General features: G+C 40.0%; 1 protein-coding gene across 1 annotated transcript in view; it reads right to left on the bottom strand.

Moving 5' to 3' along the window:
* The window catches only part of LOC139734522 (putative acid phosphatase 5), a 118,791-nt gene extending 105,417 nt beyond the window's left edge, over positions 1–13,374 (bottom strand). Inside the window, exon 1 of the mRNA XM_071645297.1 lies at positions 13,283–13,374. The gene's annotated coding sequence lies outside the window, so the exon portion shown is untranslated. The remainder of the gene's footprint in view (positions 1–13,282) is intronic.
* Between the last annotated feature and the right edge of the window lie 2,746 nt (positions 13,375–16,120).

Raw genomic sequence — 16,120 nt, 5'->3', positions numbered from 1 at the left:
CTGCAAGCATGATACAAACTTGGCATCCCCTGGTAAGCTTGCTGCAAGCTTGCGGTAAGCTTGCGGTAAGCTTGCAGCAACTTACCATTAGCTTGTGGACGATTGCAAGGTTGCAGATACGATTGCAAAAATAATTGCAAGCTTGCAGATTGTGTCGCAAGCTTGCAGATAAGTTTGAAAGACCACATGAAAGCTGTGCAAGCTTACGAAAAGCTTGCAGTGAGACAACTAACAGCTCTGCAAGCTGGCCGTAAGCTTGCGAGTAATGCAGAAATCTCCGCAAGCTTACCACAAAGTTTGCAGGCCATTAAAATTTCTGTGAGCTTGTCGCAAGCTTGCAGGTTATTAAAGAAAACTCCTCAAGCTTACTTAAGCTTGTGAACTGCAATCAAAATTTTTGCATGCTTGTTGCAAGCTTGCGGGTTAGAACTTCGCAAGCATGCAAAATGCAGTCAAAATCTTTGTGTGCTTGTCCGAAGCTAAAGCTTGTGGGTAAATTGTTAGAGCAAATTCTGGAAGCGTTTACCGCAAGCTTACTACAACTGTATGGTCACAATCAAAATCTTTGCAAGCTTGTCGCAAACTTATAGGTTAATTGATAGAGAAAATTGCCTGGTGCCCTCTCAGTTACAAAAAAGAAAGTTACTTGTTCACTCATAAATTCAAAATGGCGGTTTGACTGTTTCTGTGTGCAGCTTAGATTTAAGGACAATAATTCTGTTCAAGGTATCAAATTGATTAATACTATTATAACTAACTGCATGCATTAACATGCTGAATAACCTCACCATATTTTCATTCCCCATAAACCTCTATAATCTACACATTTTAACAAATTAATCATTGTAACTTCCCCTAAATGTGCAATACAGTCCCACCCATTGTAATTTGTGTGTGTATAAACAGGTATTTTTATTGTTACATATACGTCAATACATTCTGCATACCTCTTTTTTTTAGTAAAACAAGGCAAGTGCCAAATTGTCTTGCCCATTCGCGTACAAGGAATTAACATTTTTATAACTCCCAGAAGTTAATTGACCTGCTTATGACCTTTGACCTTGTGGTGACCTTCAACTCCCCAAGGGACATTTATCATCCAAGTTTGGTCACAAATGGACAAAGGGATCAAAAGTAATGAGTCATAATCGAAACGCGCCACAAAAACTTAACATTGGGCCCTGAAAATTTGTTGACCCCTTTCTGTGATCTTTGACCTTGTGATGACCTTTAACTCCCCAAGGGACATCTACCGTCCAAGTTTGGTCACAAACGGATGTAGGGATTAAAAGTTATGAGCCACAATCACAACACGCCCTAAAAACCTAACATTGGGCCCTAAAAGTTTGTTGACCCCTGTCTGTGACCTTTGACCTTGTGACGACCTTCACCTCCCCAAGGGACATCCTTCCATCCAAGTTTGGTCACAAACGGACAAAGGGATCAAAAGTTATGAGCCATAAACGAAATGCGCCCTAAAAACTTAACATTGGGCCCTAAAAGTTTGTTGACCCCTGTCTGTGACCTTTGACCTTGTGGTAACCTTCAACTTCCCAAGAGACATCTACAATCACCCAAGTTTGATTGCCATTGTAGCAACATGTGCTGAGTTACGTGTTATCATAAGAGAGTCTTGCAAGTAAACTTTAACGTACGACCTCAAATGACCTTTGACCTTATCATGTGACCTCTTACGGCACCATAACATGAAGGTACCCCAAGTGCATCCATCACCCAAGTTTGATTGCCATTGTAGCAACATGTGTTGAGTTACGTGTGATAAGAGAGTCTTGCAAGTAAACTTTAACGTATGACCTCAAATGACCTTTGACTTTATCCTGTGACCTCCAACGGCACCATAACACGAAGGTACCCCCAGTGCATCTATGACCCAAGTTAGGTTGTAATCCAAGCAACTTATGTGAAGTTATTTGTCAAAAGAGAGTCTTGCAGGTAAACTTTAACATAGAAAAGAGAGTCTTGCACATACTCTTTAATATATGTGACCCGCTACAACAAAAAGGTCCTAAAGTCACGCACGGTCGAAGCCGTAAAAATCGAGTTTAAAGTCAGAGCATTAAAATTGGTCAAAACTTACGATTTTCTGATTTTGACATATTATTGGAGTCTAACCTATCTTCTATCATCTGTCAAAATTTTGAAGCAAAATGATCAAAGGAAAGACCAAAAAATAGTGTTTTTCTGAGCCATGTTTTTTTGGCGTTCCAATGAAGCAGAAACTGGTTTGAAAATTTGGATTGAGCGCCACCGATAGGTTCCGCCCCTTACAACGACCAGAGTGATCTCATTGGTCAGTTTGCTGCTTGCTGTTAACCGAAGCGTGAAGCTCGCACACTGCCCAGTCGACTGGTGCGTTTGGGCGGGGTGCGCTATGCTAAGCCGCTTCTCACATCCTGGTCACTGATTGGTTGGTGAGGAGACCGCCGACGCTAATGTGCTTGAATGAACTCTTCGGGGGTTGCTAGGGCTTACCTTCTATTGTCCAGAGGTGAAAACTAACTTGCGTGTCCCTTGATCGCGACTGCGTCGAAAGGAAGACTTTTAGGGCGCTTTTCTCGAAACAGTGATTTCCAGACGTCTAGACATGCTCTCTTTTAAACATCGATATATCCGCAGCCAATTATTTTTATAAAATGTGTTATATATCAATTTAAAGCAGAAAGACTAGGGGATTATATCATGCAATTTTCAAATAATAGACCTCGCCCGACTTTAGGATCATTTTGTTGTAGCGGGTCACATATGACCTCAAATGACCTTTGACATCATCTCATGACCTCCGACAACACCATAACATGAAGATACCCCTAGTGCTTCTATCACCCAAGTGTGGCTGCCATTGCTGTAACAGTTGCCAAGTTATGCATAACAGAGTCTTGCAGGTAAACTTTAACATTTGTGACGGACGACGGACGGACGACGGACGGACGCCATTTGGATCCCTTAGTCTCGCCTTCACCTCCGGTGGGTGAGACAATAAATGAATGTATAACAGATTTGAGTGTATTATTCATACTTCATTCTGCCTTTTTTATGTTTCACTTTTGTGCAAATTTCAATTTAATTTCCTAATTGTATCCCCCGAACAGAGTCTGGAGGATAAAATGGATTTGGCCTCGTTGCGCCGCCGCGTCCGCTGCATCCGCGTCCGCCGCAGAGATTTTCTTTTGAGAGCGCTCTACTGGCTGCAGTTCTTCTTAGATCATCTTCAAATTTGGCATGAAGGTGTATTATGGTAACACGAAGATGCCTGCTGTTTCTGGTGATGGCGCCCTCACTTGTTCAGTCTTTATACATGACAAGAGACCCGCGGGTCTAGCGCTCACCTGAGTATCGCAAGTTCACCTTTCACGCAGTCACTAATCTAAATTATTCACAGCTCTACCAAAATTTGACGAGGCATTCTCAAGTGGAAGATGAAAATGTACAATAAGGGCCCAATTTTTTCAAGATTCCTTAATTTGGGGGAATTGGGGTCCCCTGGGGCCCTCTGGGTGGGGCATGGTGCCCAGTTTGATAAATTGAGATCCTGACCACCTAGGGATGCTACCTGCCAAGTTTGACAAAAATCCATCATGAGGTTTTCAGGAAGAAGATGAAAATGTACAATTCAGGCCCCCATTTGGACCCTTCCAACCACCCCCCCCCTACCCCCAAGAGGGGCACCCCTGGATCTCCTATGAACAAACTTGAAACTACAGTCATTAATGTACTCACTCATAGTATTATCTCAGCTCTATAACTTCTAATTCTAGAGAAGATTTTTAAAGATTCCTTCATTTGGGGGGTTTGGGCCCCCTGGGGGCCCCCTGGGCGGGGCATGGTGCCCATTTTAACAAATTGAGATCCTAACCCCCTAGGGATGCTACCTGCCAAGTTTGGTGAAAATGGGTTATGGGGTTCTCAAGAAGAAGATAAAAATGTACAATTTAGGCCCCATTAGGACCCCTCCTCACCCCCCCCCCCCCTGGGTCCCAAGGGGGGCACCCCTGATTCTGCCATGAACAAACTTGAAACTACAGTCATCAATGTGCTAACTCATAGTATTAACCTAGCTCTATCACTTCTGGTTCTAGAGAAGAAGATTTTTGCGGATTCCTTAATTTTGGGGGGTTTGGGCCCCCTGGGGGCCCCCTGGGTGGGTCATGGTGCCCATTTTAACAAATGGAGTTCCTAACCCCCTAGGGATGCTACCTGCCAAGTTTGGTGAAAATGGGTCATGGAGTTCTCAAGAAGAAGATGAAAATGTACAATTTAGGCCCCATTAGAACCCTTCCCCACCCCCCTCCCCTGGGTCCCAAGGGGGGCACCCCTGATTCTGCCATGAACAAACTTGAAACTACAGTCATCAATGTACTAACTCATAGTATTAACTTAGCTCTATCACTTCTGGTTCTAGAGAAGAAGATTTTTACAGATTCCTTAATTTTGGGGGGTTTGGGCCCCCCTGGGGGCCCCCTGGGTGGGGCATGGTGCCCATTTTAACAAATTGAGTTCCTAACCCCCTAGGGATGCTACCTGCCAAGTTTGATGAAAATCGGTCATGGGGTTTTCAAGAAGAAGATGAAATGTAAAAAGTTTACGCACGACGCACGACGGACGACGGACGACGGACGACGCACGACGCACGACGGACGCCGGACGAAGGGCGATCGCAATAGCTCACTTGAGCCTTTGGCTCAGGTGAGCTAAAAATAAGGTCAATTTAACAGGGTCTGCTTGTGTGTGCAACACTGGCCTTGTTTCTTGACCAATTTTTTTTTTTTCAAATTTGGTAGGCCTATGTATTAATGTATCATAGTCAAATCTATTCACCTATACCTATTGATAATGCTGCCCTCACTGTTCCACCTTTTACAGGGTCAAAGGTCATTTCTTGTGTGTGCTCTATCAACCACATTTCTTATTAGATTTTCTTCAAATTTGGCAAAAAGGTGCATTATAGTGAAATCAAGGTGCCTATTGTTTTTGGTGGTGGTGCCCTCGCTTGTTCCGTCTTTATACATGAAAAGGTAAATTCAACAGGGTCTGCTTGTGTGTGTGATGCTGGCCTTGTTTCTCGACCGATTTTTTTCAAATTTGGTATTTAAAGGTAACATAGTCAAATCTATACATCTATACCTATTGATAATGCTGCCCTCCCTGTTCCACCTTTTACAGGGTCAAAGGTCACCCTGATCATGTCAAAATTTGCAAAAATGCTTAAATATCTATGCAATGACTTGATTGTTACTCACTGGATTTTACTCAGACTTGCTAAGGAGGTGGGTGGTCATTCTTCATTGTACATGAAGGACACATAACAGTTTGTGGTGACAGCGCCAACAAAAGTTTTCATTGACAGCGTTCTCATTGTTCCGACTTTCCTGGATGCCATGTCATATTTCTTGTATGTGCTGTATGGTACTACATGTAACCTCAATTCTTATGGGATTTTATTCAGACTTGCTCAGGATCGGTGAACGAATGGTCATTCTACATGTACATGTAGGACACAACAGCTTGTGGTGGTGGTGCCCTCAGTGCTCCAACTTAGATGCCAGTCACATTTCTTGTGCATGCTCTATCAGCCACATTTCTTGTTGGATTTTGTTCGAACTTGCTATTGAGGTTTATGGGGAGTTATTCTAGGTAACAAAAGTTTTCATTGCCAGTGCTCTCATTGTTCAAACTTTTATAGGATGACATGTCATATTCCTTGTATGTGCTATATACCAGCCTCATTTCTTGTCAGATTTTATTGTATCCCGCGACAGTTGCCATATTATACAACATTCTGGCCTAAAAAGTACAGTAATCCAGATGGGGGATGGGAGATTGGTTCGGGGGATATGTGAAGAGTTTGTTCGCAAAAACCGATAAGTCCATATTTACCAAATGGAGATATTTGCGATTAAAGGTCAAGAAAAATAAAGAGAATAATAAGAAAATTTTTGCTTCTTTTGACCGTAACTTCAAAAATTTACCTTTATATGTTAAGGACCAATACAAACATATTATTTGTACTTTATAACAGAAACCATACTTCAAAATCTTCAAAAATGGACTTATCGGTTTTTGCGAACAAACTCTTCATGTGCTCGAACAGGTCTCCTGTGCGAGTGCTCTAGTTATCAAATTTCTTAATTTCTAAAAAAACCTAAGCTTGCAGAGGCTTGCGACAAGCTTAGCAGCAAGCATTTCGCGAACTGGTGGCATAGCACACAAGGTTGCAAACTCCCTGCAAGCTTGCAGGTCAGCTAGCCCTGCAAGAATGCCAGAAGTCAATACACAAGGCTGCAAATTAGCAGGTCAGCTACCAGTAGCCCTGCAAGGTTGCGGCAAGCTAATACGCAAGGTTTCAAACTTTGTGCAAGCTTGCAGGTCAGCTAGCCCTGCAAGGTTGCAGCAAGCTAGCATGTTAGGTTGCGGCTGGTCATTTAAATATTGGGAACCCTGCAAGCTTGCCGCACGCTTGCCACAGGCTGGCCCGCAAGCTTGCAGCGAGCTGGCCAGCAAGCTTGCGGCAAGCTAAAAACTTTGTGCAAGCTTGCAGGTATGTGAGCAAGCCCTGCAAGGTTGCAGCAAGCTAGTATGCAAATTTGCGGCAGCTCATTTAAATATGTGGAACCCTGCAAGCATTCTGCAAGCTTGCCGCAAGCTGCCGCAAGCTTGCAAGGCATGCTTTACAGATCTGTATAAGGGTGTGTCTCGAAAAGTCGATAGGCACAACTTCGCCCACTCATATAACATGCCAAGTTTCATTAGGATACCTCAAACGGTTTTTTAGTTACGCTGTCCACAAAATTGATTACGGACGGAAGGATGGACAGACGGATGGACAACATGAAAACGTAATGCCTCCGGCGACACTTCGTGGTGGAGGCATAAAAAAAAAAAAGATAGACTCCTTGATCAGAGTAGGCCCAACTTCAGTAAGGGGTTCAAATTTTTAGCATTGACGTGCAGTTTTGCTCGTAGGGTAGCGTATTAGGATCGCACAAGGGAGGTAGAACCTCCTTGCACATGATGGTGCTGTTGTGTTTACTGGGAGTGGGTCCATACTTCCCCTTGACCGATGGTATCTGTCTCTTCACGGTGGGCTTCTTATCTGACGTCGGGACATGTATGGTAAACCCTCCGTTTCTACGTCCCCCTATCCTGAACATTCTCTGTAAACTGTATTGATACAACATGCGATTGTGACAGCTCCTTTTGAATGAAGTTGCCTTAGAGCATGAGTACAACCTCTTTACAATTATTTTTTCAAAGACATGCAATCCAATTTTTCTAATAAAGTGATAGTTTAAAATACACAAGTCAACTGCAATGTTCAGGCCAATAAAAGAAATATCTAACTCTGGCATTTGCAGTGCACAGGCTCTTTACAATAGACTTGCATCTAGCCATTTGTCTCTCTTCCCAGAAATCCCACGAAGCAAGGTAATGATCCATACACGTCGTACCTATACTAGTAGCCCCTCCCCCCTTTTTTTTTGTTCTGTTCCGAACCGGAGGAATGTAATGTTAAGCACTCCCCTATGCGGGAAGTCTTGTCAAATTATAATTCTCTGCATCGTTCATGCTTTTCTTATTCGCCATTATTTGGCCTAACTTGCTTCAAAATATAAGAAGTGGGTGTGATCCTTGTTTGTTGCAATGAAGTATATAGAAGGGCCTCATTTTTTGTTCATCTTTCATGGGGAGGAAATATGAAATGAGTAACATGCAAGAAGAGAGATTGAAAGAAGAAGTTGCAAAGGGAATGATTATGATCACTACCACTAATCAAGTCATTTGATTCTTTCCCAAACATTCAGAACCACTTTCATCAAACATCATCACCATTTGAGCTGAACACCTCAGTAAAATGATCACACTGACATCAGTACCTGCACCCTAGACAGAAAGACTTGTCTGCCCGCATGTGCTCTTTTTATAATTTCTTGACATTTACGGCTCTCCTCTGTATAAGCAGGGATGTGCATGGTCCATGGAATAAATAAACTAGAAATGTCGCTATGGCGACTGGTATGCATCCGCCATAATGCATGATTCTCCTAATAGGTCTAAATAGTACATGTGGACAATGTGTGATTAGCATGTTCATTTCCATCTGTGAAGATGGCTGGATAGCCCATATTCAGCTACACTAAGCTGGTCTTCCATTGGGTCAAGTTGGATGTGGGGTGGGACCACTTCACCGGGTTAGACACCCTGCTCTTTGCGATGAATGAATGAAGCGGGATCTTTTACGTGCATGAGCTGTGACTCTCTCATACACGGGACCTCCATTTTATGACCTATCCGAGGGACAGAGTGTTTTGCCTCTTGCTAGAGGGGACGGTATGTTTACACACAACATTGCTCAGTCCAGACTCGGGTTCGAACCCGGGCCGCGTGATCGTGAGGCAGACGCGCTACCGACTGAGCCAACTCACTGCCCTTCAAAATTGGCAAAATGTTAAAATGAAAAGTTTGTCACAAATGTGTTGAATGCTCACCTTCCTTGACCTAGCTTTAATTAGATGAATAGGAAAGCATGTATTTGGGATTTATGGACGACTTTAACTTGACTTTGACCCATTCATATGTTTATGCATTGAGTAATTTTCAAGGTATCGAGAAAAAGTGTAATTTCTATATTGAATAGTAAATTGTTACCATGTTCATCTGGCCTTAGACCCTAAAATTCATAACATAATCACTGTCAGGCAGAAGATGCATAAATATGTAGTACGTTTCAAGATAACTTGAGCCACATCCGAGATATGGAGGAAAAACTTTAGTTCAGCACTTTCACTTGATCTTTGACCTTTGAGGCAAAAACAAAAGAAAAAAAATTCCAGAGAATCTCTCTTAGGTTAAACATGCATACACCTAGTGTAAAAAAAATATATATATATCCTGCTGGCATTGCATAAACATGAGGGAAATAGTAAAATTTTGAAGTGTTGTCCTTGACCTCTTACCCATGGCTTTGACCCCAGGAACCCTAAATTCTCTAGATAATCACTGCCAGTCAGTACATGTATATATAGGTTTTCCAGGTCAAATATCCGTAATATCAGATCAAGCGTCACATTAGGTAATTCACATATCAATAGGGAAATCAAATGTCCACATAGCAAACCAATATCCTGTAAGGTAAGTAAGATGTCCATAGCCATGTCAAATATTCACACAATATAAATTTTCGTGTCACCTCAGGTCAATGAGAGCATATCACGACATTCATAGGTGATTCAGATGCCAGGTAAGTAATTTTGATATCAGTTGACTCCATAACACAGCAAAGAGAATTATCCTTCTCAAGAATATGAAATCCTGATGAATATTATCAGGTGCAGACAACTGCGTTTTCATTCACAGACAATCTGTCATGACTTTATTAAAACAAAGCGAGTCTCGCTCATTGTTTTTTCTTTTTCTGAAGAACACGGTTTTTATTTTTATCCAGGGAATTCAAGAGTGATGATACATTAATATAGAAATTTGAAACTCGAGAAGCATTTTGCATTTGCAGTAAAATGGCAGTAAAATATGAACTGTAAGAAAATGAACAAAAGAAGTATCACATATTCATGGGGTGAAGCAAAAGAGTTAAGAATCATTATCACAAAGAGTGACTTCCAATTCTTTTTTTTTCTGACCAAAGAAGCAAATAGTCTGACCTTGGAAAATCATATTCTTAAAAAATAAAGATATTCGATGAAATTCCTATAATAAGATTCACAAATATATTTTCTTTTTCGGTTATTATTTGTATGTGTGCAAAGATTTCAATAAATTTAATATTTCTTGTTACCATAGTCTGGCATTTGATGTTGCTTGCTCTGCAAGCTAAAGAACATAAAATTGTAGGCTATCTGAATCAAATTCATTAGCGAAGCAAGTATGATATAGTAATTCCAATACCATTAGGGAAATCAAATGTCCAAATAGGTATATAAGCAGTCCATAGTCAAGTCAAATCTCCACACAAAATAAATTCTTTTGTCATCTCAGGTCAATGAGAGTATCATGTCGGTCATACGGAATTCAAATGTTACATAGGTAATTCAAATATCCTTTGACTCGAAAACATGATGATAAGTATTGCCTATGGAGACTTTGCCAACATTATGCAACACAATTAAAGTGAGTGACATCACCGAAATAACTTCGTTTCTCTTGTTGATTCTCAATTTCCTATCTAAAAAACAAAAAACAAAACTTGTTTTTTTCAGGTAATACAAAAGCAGGACTTCCAAAATGAATGGCAAGGTATGCATTGTACCACTTTTTAACCGAAAAAAAAAAGAAAAAGGGAGAAAAATGGGGAAGAGAAATGAGAGGATGGAGGGAGAAGAAAAGAGTTAGAAAAAAACAAAACAAGAAGATAAAATGGTGATAAATGATAATTGGTTATAGCACCAATTGAAACCGTCCAACTTTCAAATTCCGTCCGACAAGCCGGACAGGAAATGTTCTTTAGAAGACCGAAACTTAAGAATTGACATCAAAATGACAGGTTTACATTTGTTTCTGAGCTACAGCACAATCGTATTAGGGGAATAGAAGAATGGCCGTTCTGTATGATATATGAACTATTTTTTTCTATCTATGTATGGGATGATGCAAAATATCACAAAAAAGTGAAATAAGACTCTGAAGAAAATGACTTCCTTTATGTTTTAGACAATAAAAGTGAATAGTCTCATGCCAGAAATCTTCATTCTTTCATATGAAATAATAAATTAATAATAATAAATAATAAAATGCTATCATGAGATTAATGTCAGTTTAGCCCTACTGACTTTGTTTGCATGCATTTTTTTAAAAGTTTCAATAAAAATATGTTTTTATCTTGACACCGTATGGACCTGTGTTTGTGTATGTAGCAAGTACATGAAAGACTAATTACTAAGGAATGCGTTTATGCATGTAAGGTTACGATTTATATGGTTTAAATAAGCAGTTTTTCAGACTATGGACGTTTGAAATCACTATGTCACATTCGATCTCCCTTATGGGACATTGCTCCAGTCATATTTGACATGTGCTACATGGACATTCCATACCTCCATGGACATTTGAACTGCCTATTGCTAACCGCATTGTATTGTGGACATACATTAATCTCTCTTGCAATACACATGAACATTTGAACAATGTGTTTGAGCTAGAGGACAGTTCACTTGGAAAACATGTCCTAAACGATACAATTTACCTATGTGAAATAATGATTTTGTGATTCAAGAAAGCACTGTCTAGTAGGGAATGGACACCTGAAAACATTATCTGACAATGGTTTCCCGGCGCATTGTTCTCTGTAATATTTTGCTATGCAACATTGGGAACTGCATTATCTCTTGTCTGATATTTGTGCGGACATTTCATACCTAAGTGGACATTTGAATTGCCTAATTTGATACCATATTCTGTCATGAACATTTATTCAGCTGAATGGACATTCGAACTACCTATTTGACATTTGGTTTATCTCGGTGGACATTTGACCTGGAAAATCTATATACTATGTTCCATGAAGAGACCTCGAACAATTTCCAAGGTACAGAGAAAAAAGGTGAAGTTTTAATATTTTTACTTGACCTTTCGACCTTTGACCTCATGACCCAAACCAGAGCATCTCAATTGGGTAATACATGTATACACTAAGTTTCAAGAAAATATCTTCAGACATTGCATAGATATGATGGAAATAGTGAAATTTTATGTATTTGACCTTTGACCTTGAGCATGTGCACCCAAAAGTTGATAGGCACGCCTTCACCCCCTAATACACATACATGCCAAGTTTCATTAGGATACCTCAAAAGGTTTGATAGTTACCTTGTCCACAAAATTCATTACGGACGGACAGAAGGACAGACGGAATGACGGACGGACGGAAGGACGGACGGACAGACGGACGGACAACCCGAAAACATAATGCCTCCGGCACCACTTCGTGGCGGAGGCATAAAAAAAAATTGTCAGTCTGGAAGAGTCTTTTATTTTCTTACTTTATCGGCTCTCTTCTCCGTGAAGCCAGGCATAGTCTCTGCGGAAATATATCATGGACAAGATACAGACCAATCTTTCCACAGTCAGCACCCCAGCTGTACTGCAGAGGTTAGGATACAAGTACTAGTATTGTTATATGTTGCTGCAATGTAAAGCGAAAAAGAACACCACCTCGTTATAAAGAAGCGTGGGAAGAACTACAGCATAGTGCGAAAAGAACCAAAAAAAAAAATGCATTAGAACGAAATATTCTTTGCACTGTAAGGGAGAAGATGAAGTGACATGAAAACAGAGAAACCATCCCTCAAAATAAAAATGAAACAAAATATTACACGATGTTTGCAACGAAGGCAAGGCTACATGAAAACACACAAACAGGAAACAGGTTTGAATGCTCTTTTCATGCACATCATCACACAATAACCATGCAGTACGAAAACAAAAACTCACCTCTCAATTGCAGAAAATCACGTAATTACGTAAAAACACTCTCAAAAGTATGATCAAACATGGGAAAGCAAAGGAACGAAAGAGGCAGAAGGAAAGGGCAGAAAAGGTAGCAAGCTGGATGAGGGGAGACCTTGTATGCCTTGGGACCTGAAATAACGTTATCGTCACAGGTACGTACTACACTCCCGTCTGCGACCGATAAACTGCGATAAGAGCTGACAGATCAGCAGCAGAACTACTTGGAATCCCTGCATACTGTGGGAAGTTTCATTCACTTGCTGCATACCGTACTATAGTAATGTAATAAGTTCATGCTTATGCAATCTGGGCGCACACACACACACACACACACACCTACATACACACTACTACACCCATCGTTGGTTTGACACTGGCAGCTGACTGCAGAAATTTAATCATACAACTCAATTATATCCCAATCCATTGAGATCGTAGCATGACCCCGGCATTAACACATCACAGTCACTCTGTTCGTAGCGCCATTGTAGTGAGGTCTTGATAAGTGTTCAAATATCATACATGTAATATAATCCATTTAATGTCAGAAGCAGCACATCTCGTTGGTCTGGAAAAGTGGCAACAATGTGGCAGCACAGTTTGACCGAAGAGAAACTATACGGTAGTATAATTCCCTTGCAGGCTATAAATTGAAATGGAGGGTGATTCTGCCATGCTTTACAAATTTTTCACAGGTTGCCATGGTCACCATGATCACCTTCCTAGTGGGATTGGGGTCTAAGAAAGACACAAAGTGATGGAATAACACAACATTTCCTAGCTCCCTGATATCTGCATCACTTACCTCACAAAACAGTGGGTCTTCAATAGTGAACACATTGTCGATAGTGATATCTGTCAAGATTCCTGTGCGATCCTTTAGGAATTTGAAAAAGTCCTGGTGAAAAAGAAACAAACATTAAAATCAGCCTTTATCAACATGACAGCTTGATTAGGAAACCAAATGATTAACTTTGAGGGCAGAATCTCATTAGTACATCTACCTACAGAATGAAAGCAACTCTCCAATATTCACAATTTGTCACTTATTTTGGACAAATAAAAGGAAAAGTTGATGTGAACATTCAAAGAAACTTACCATTTGGTACAAATTTATAATCTGTGTTTATACTAGAATCTTGGAAAGGACAAAAAGTTCTGCAACAGGGAATGCAACAAGAGCATAGAGAAAATGCATACCATAACAATGTCTGCGGTAATGCAAGCACTTTGCATAAATTCAGGAAAATTCGGTGAAGGTTTTACTGATGCCATAAATGGATCAATCTAACAGCAGCAGATGACATGTCACAGGTAGGACACAAATCATTTACAAGTGTATTTATTGCTACTAAAGAAGAGGTTAAATGACTTTAATCTATGCTAATTGCACCTTCAATATGTGTCAAAAGTCATAGAAAATGAAATCTTAGTTATGCTTATATGTGAATTCTACACTCTTAGCTTTACAATGATATATAATACAAACCATTTCCACATCCCTAGAAATCTTAAAGGACAAGTCCAGCTTCATATACATGTGGATTGAGTGAATGCAACAATATTAGTAGAACACATCAGTGAAAGTTTAGGGAAATTGGACAATCCGTTCAGAAGTTATTAATTTTTAAAGTATCTGCGTAGTCACTGCTGGATGAGAAGACTACTACAGTGTGTGATGTCATGTGCGTACAACGATATAAAGAAAATAAAAAGGAGAATTTCACAAAACTTCACTTTTTGAATAAAGTGCACATTTCTTCGGCTTGTTACTGACATATGTTAGGGGTAATATTATTCCCTTTGCCTTCTGAAAGAGAGAAGTCAAGTGTTCTTTTGTTATGCGAGAAAAGTGAAAATATGTTGAATTTTTTATTCTTTCTTTATATCGTTGTACACATGTGATATCACAAGCTATAGTAGTCTTTTCATCCAGCCTTGAGTGAGCAGAAACTTTAAAAATTCATAACTTTTGAACGGATTGTCCTACTTTCCTCAAACTCTCACTGATGTGTTCTACTAATATTGCTGCATTCACTTAACCCATATGTCAATTAAGGTGAACTTGTCTTTTAAAAACGAATATCAACTACCCTTATGATGTTAGTCCATTTTCTAAAAAGTGGAGAAAATCGCTCTCAAAGTTCAGGCTATGTTCAAGCTCACAACCTGTTTCTTTTCCCGGACGAAACAATACAGCAGTCCTGCTTAGCGACGGTGTTTACGCTCCGTCGCACACACTACCGTTTAAGGTGACAGCTTGGGTGTGTGAGATAATCATCCAATCACAGGACAGGACTATTATTAACCATTCTGACCAATAGGGCAGCCAGAATGTATTAGCTTTGGTGCGTTTGTGTCTGTGCCGCTGTACTAATAAGTCGGAATGCATTATGTGTTGGCTGCAGTGTAGTTTGCGGCAAGTTTTTAACTCACAAACAATAGGAAAGAGAAAAAAGAAAAAGGCACACAATGCATATTACAAAAAAACCTCGTTTACCGAGGGCATTGATTGCTTCCATTCCCCTCCTATGTTTAATTGTTGTCAATGGAAACTAAAGAGGATGCTTTTAGCAAGTACCAACACCTAAATAGGACCTGAGGAACCATTCTGCAGACAGGGGCTCAAAAGGTATAATCATAGAGAAAGTCAATTGAGTATATTAACAATAATTGCCTATCGAGATTGTGTTCTTTGCATGCACTACAAACCATCAAATTATGCGCATGGTTATAATGTTGCAGGGCACTTAAAACAACGCATCAAAGACTGATTTCACGTCTGTTCCGGCGCAACAACTGCTGTAACATTCTGAATTCTCGGCATATTAGGCACATGTCCATGATCATCGTTGCATCCACAGTATCTATCGCTTGTCGTGCTTATCTATGCTGCACATACTATACATATCAGAAGCAAAAGCTGATGTAGGCCCCACAGCTTCACGTTGTGACTATGAAATTTCATCATAATTATGCTTGTCATATTTGGTCACTTAGTAATACTATTAAAAGCATGAAGAACCATTGAATTGGAGCTGAAACTCAGTGACGTAGAAACAAATATTCGGAATTAATACACTTTACACAGACCTTCCTGATTTCGTTTTGTATTCACGAACCTTATGGCAATTACATTTATTTTTCTAACTTTTGGATTAACAAACCATCGAAAACGAACCTCATTTCATAACAAACCTTTGGAACAGCGAACTGTATTTCCTTGTGTGGTCAACAAGCATTCAGAATAATTGTGACCGTGCACCTCAAAACGAACACAAAGTCGCACACATTGATTTTGCGTTGAGGAATGAAAATAAGTGAAATGGGTCAACCTAGCCGAACTTGACTTTTTCATATTTTCTGAAGGAGCGGGTCTTCTTTTACATTATGCTGAAATTTGGTATCATAAAACGGACAGGAAAGTGTGGTCTTTTAGCACTTTATCTCGAACATTTTTGGTAGAATAGTGCGATTAGTTGGGTCTTTAGAATCCCTTTTTCATTTCTGAAAAACCTTGTCCACACTCTTCACTTTCAACTCTAATAACTTTTGAAAAGATAGTGCTACTGCTTTGAAAGTTGGCATTAACTATGGACAGAATGTGTTCATGAGGCATGCTTAATTTCAGTTTAATCTGATA

This window comes from Diadema antillarum, unplaced genomic scaffold (assembly GCF_040938485.1).
Source record: "Diadema antillarum isolate AM-2024a unplaced genomic scaffold, OU_Dant_1.0 seq00000531_RagTag, whole genome shotgun sequence".
NCBI lineage: Eukaryota > Metazoa > Echinodermata > Echinoidea > Diadematoida > Diadematidae > Diadema > Diadema antillarum.
Note: the sequence above shows the minus strand (reverse complement) of the source record. Positions and strands in the feature narration are given on the sequence as shown.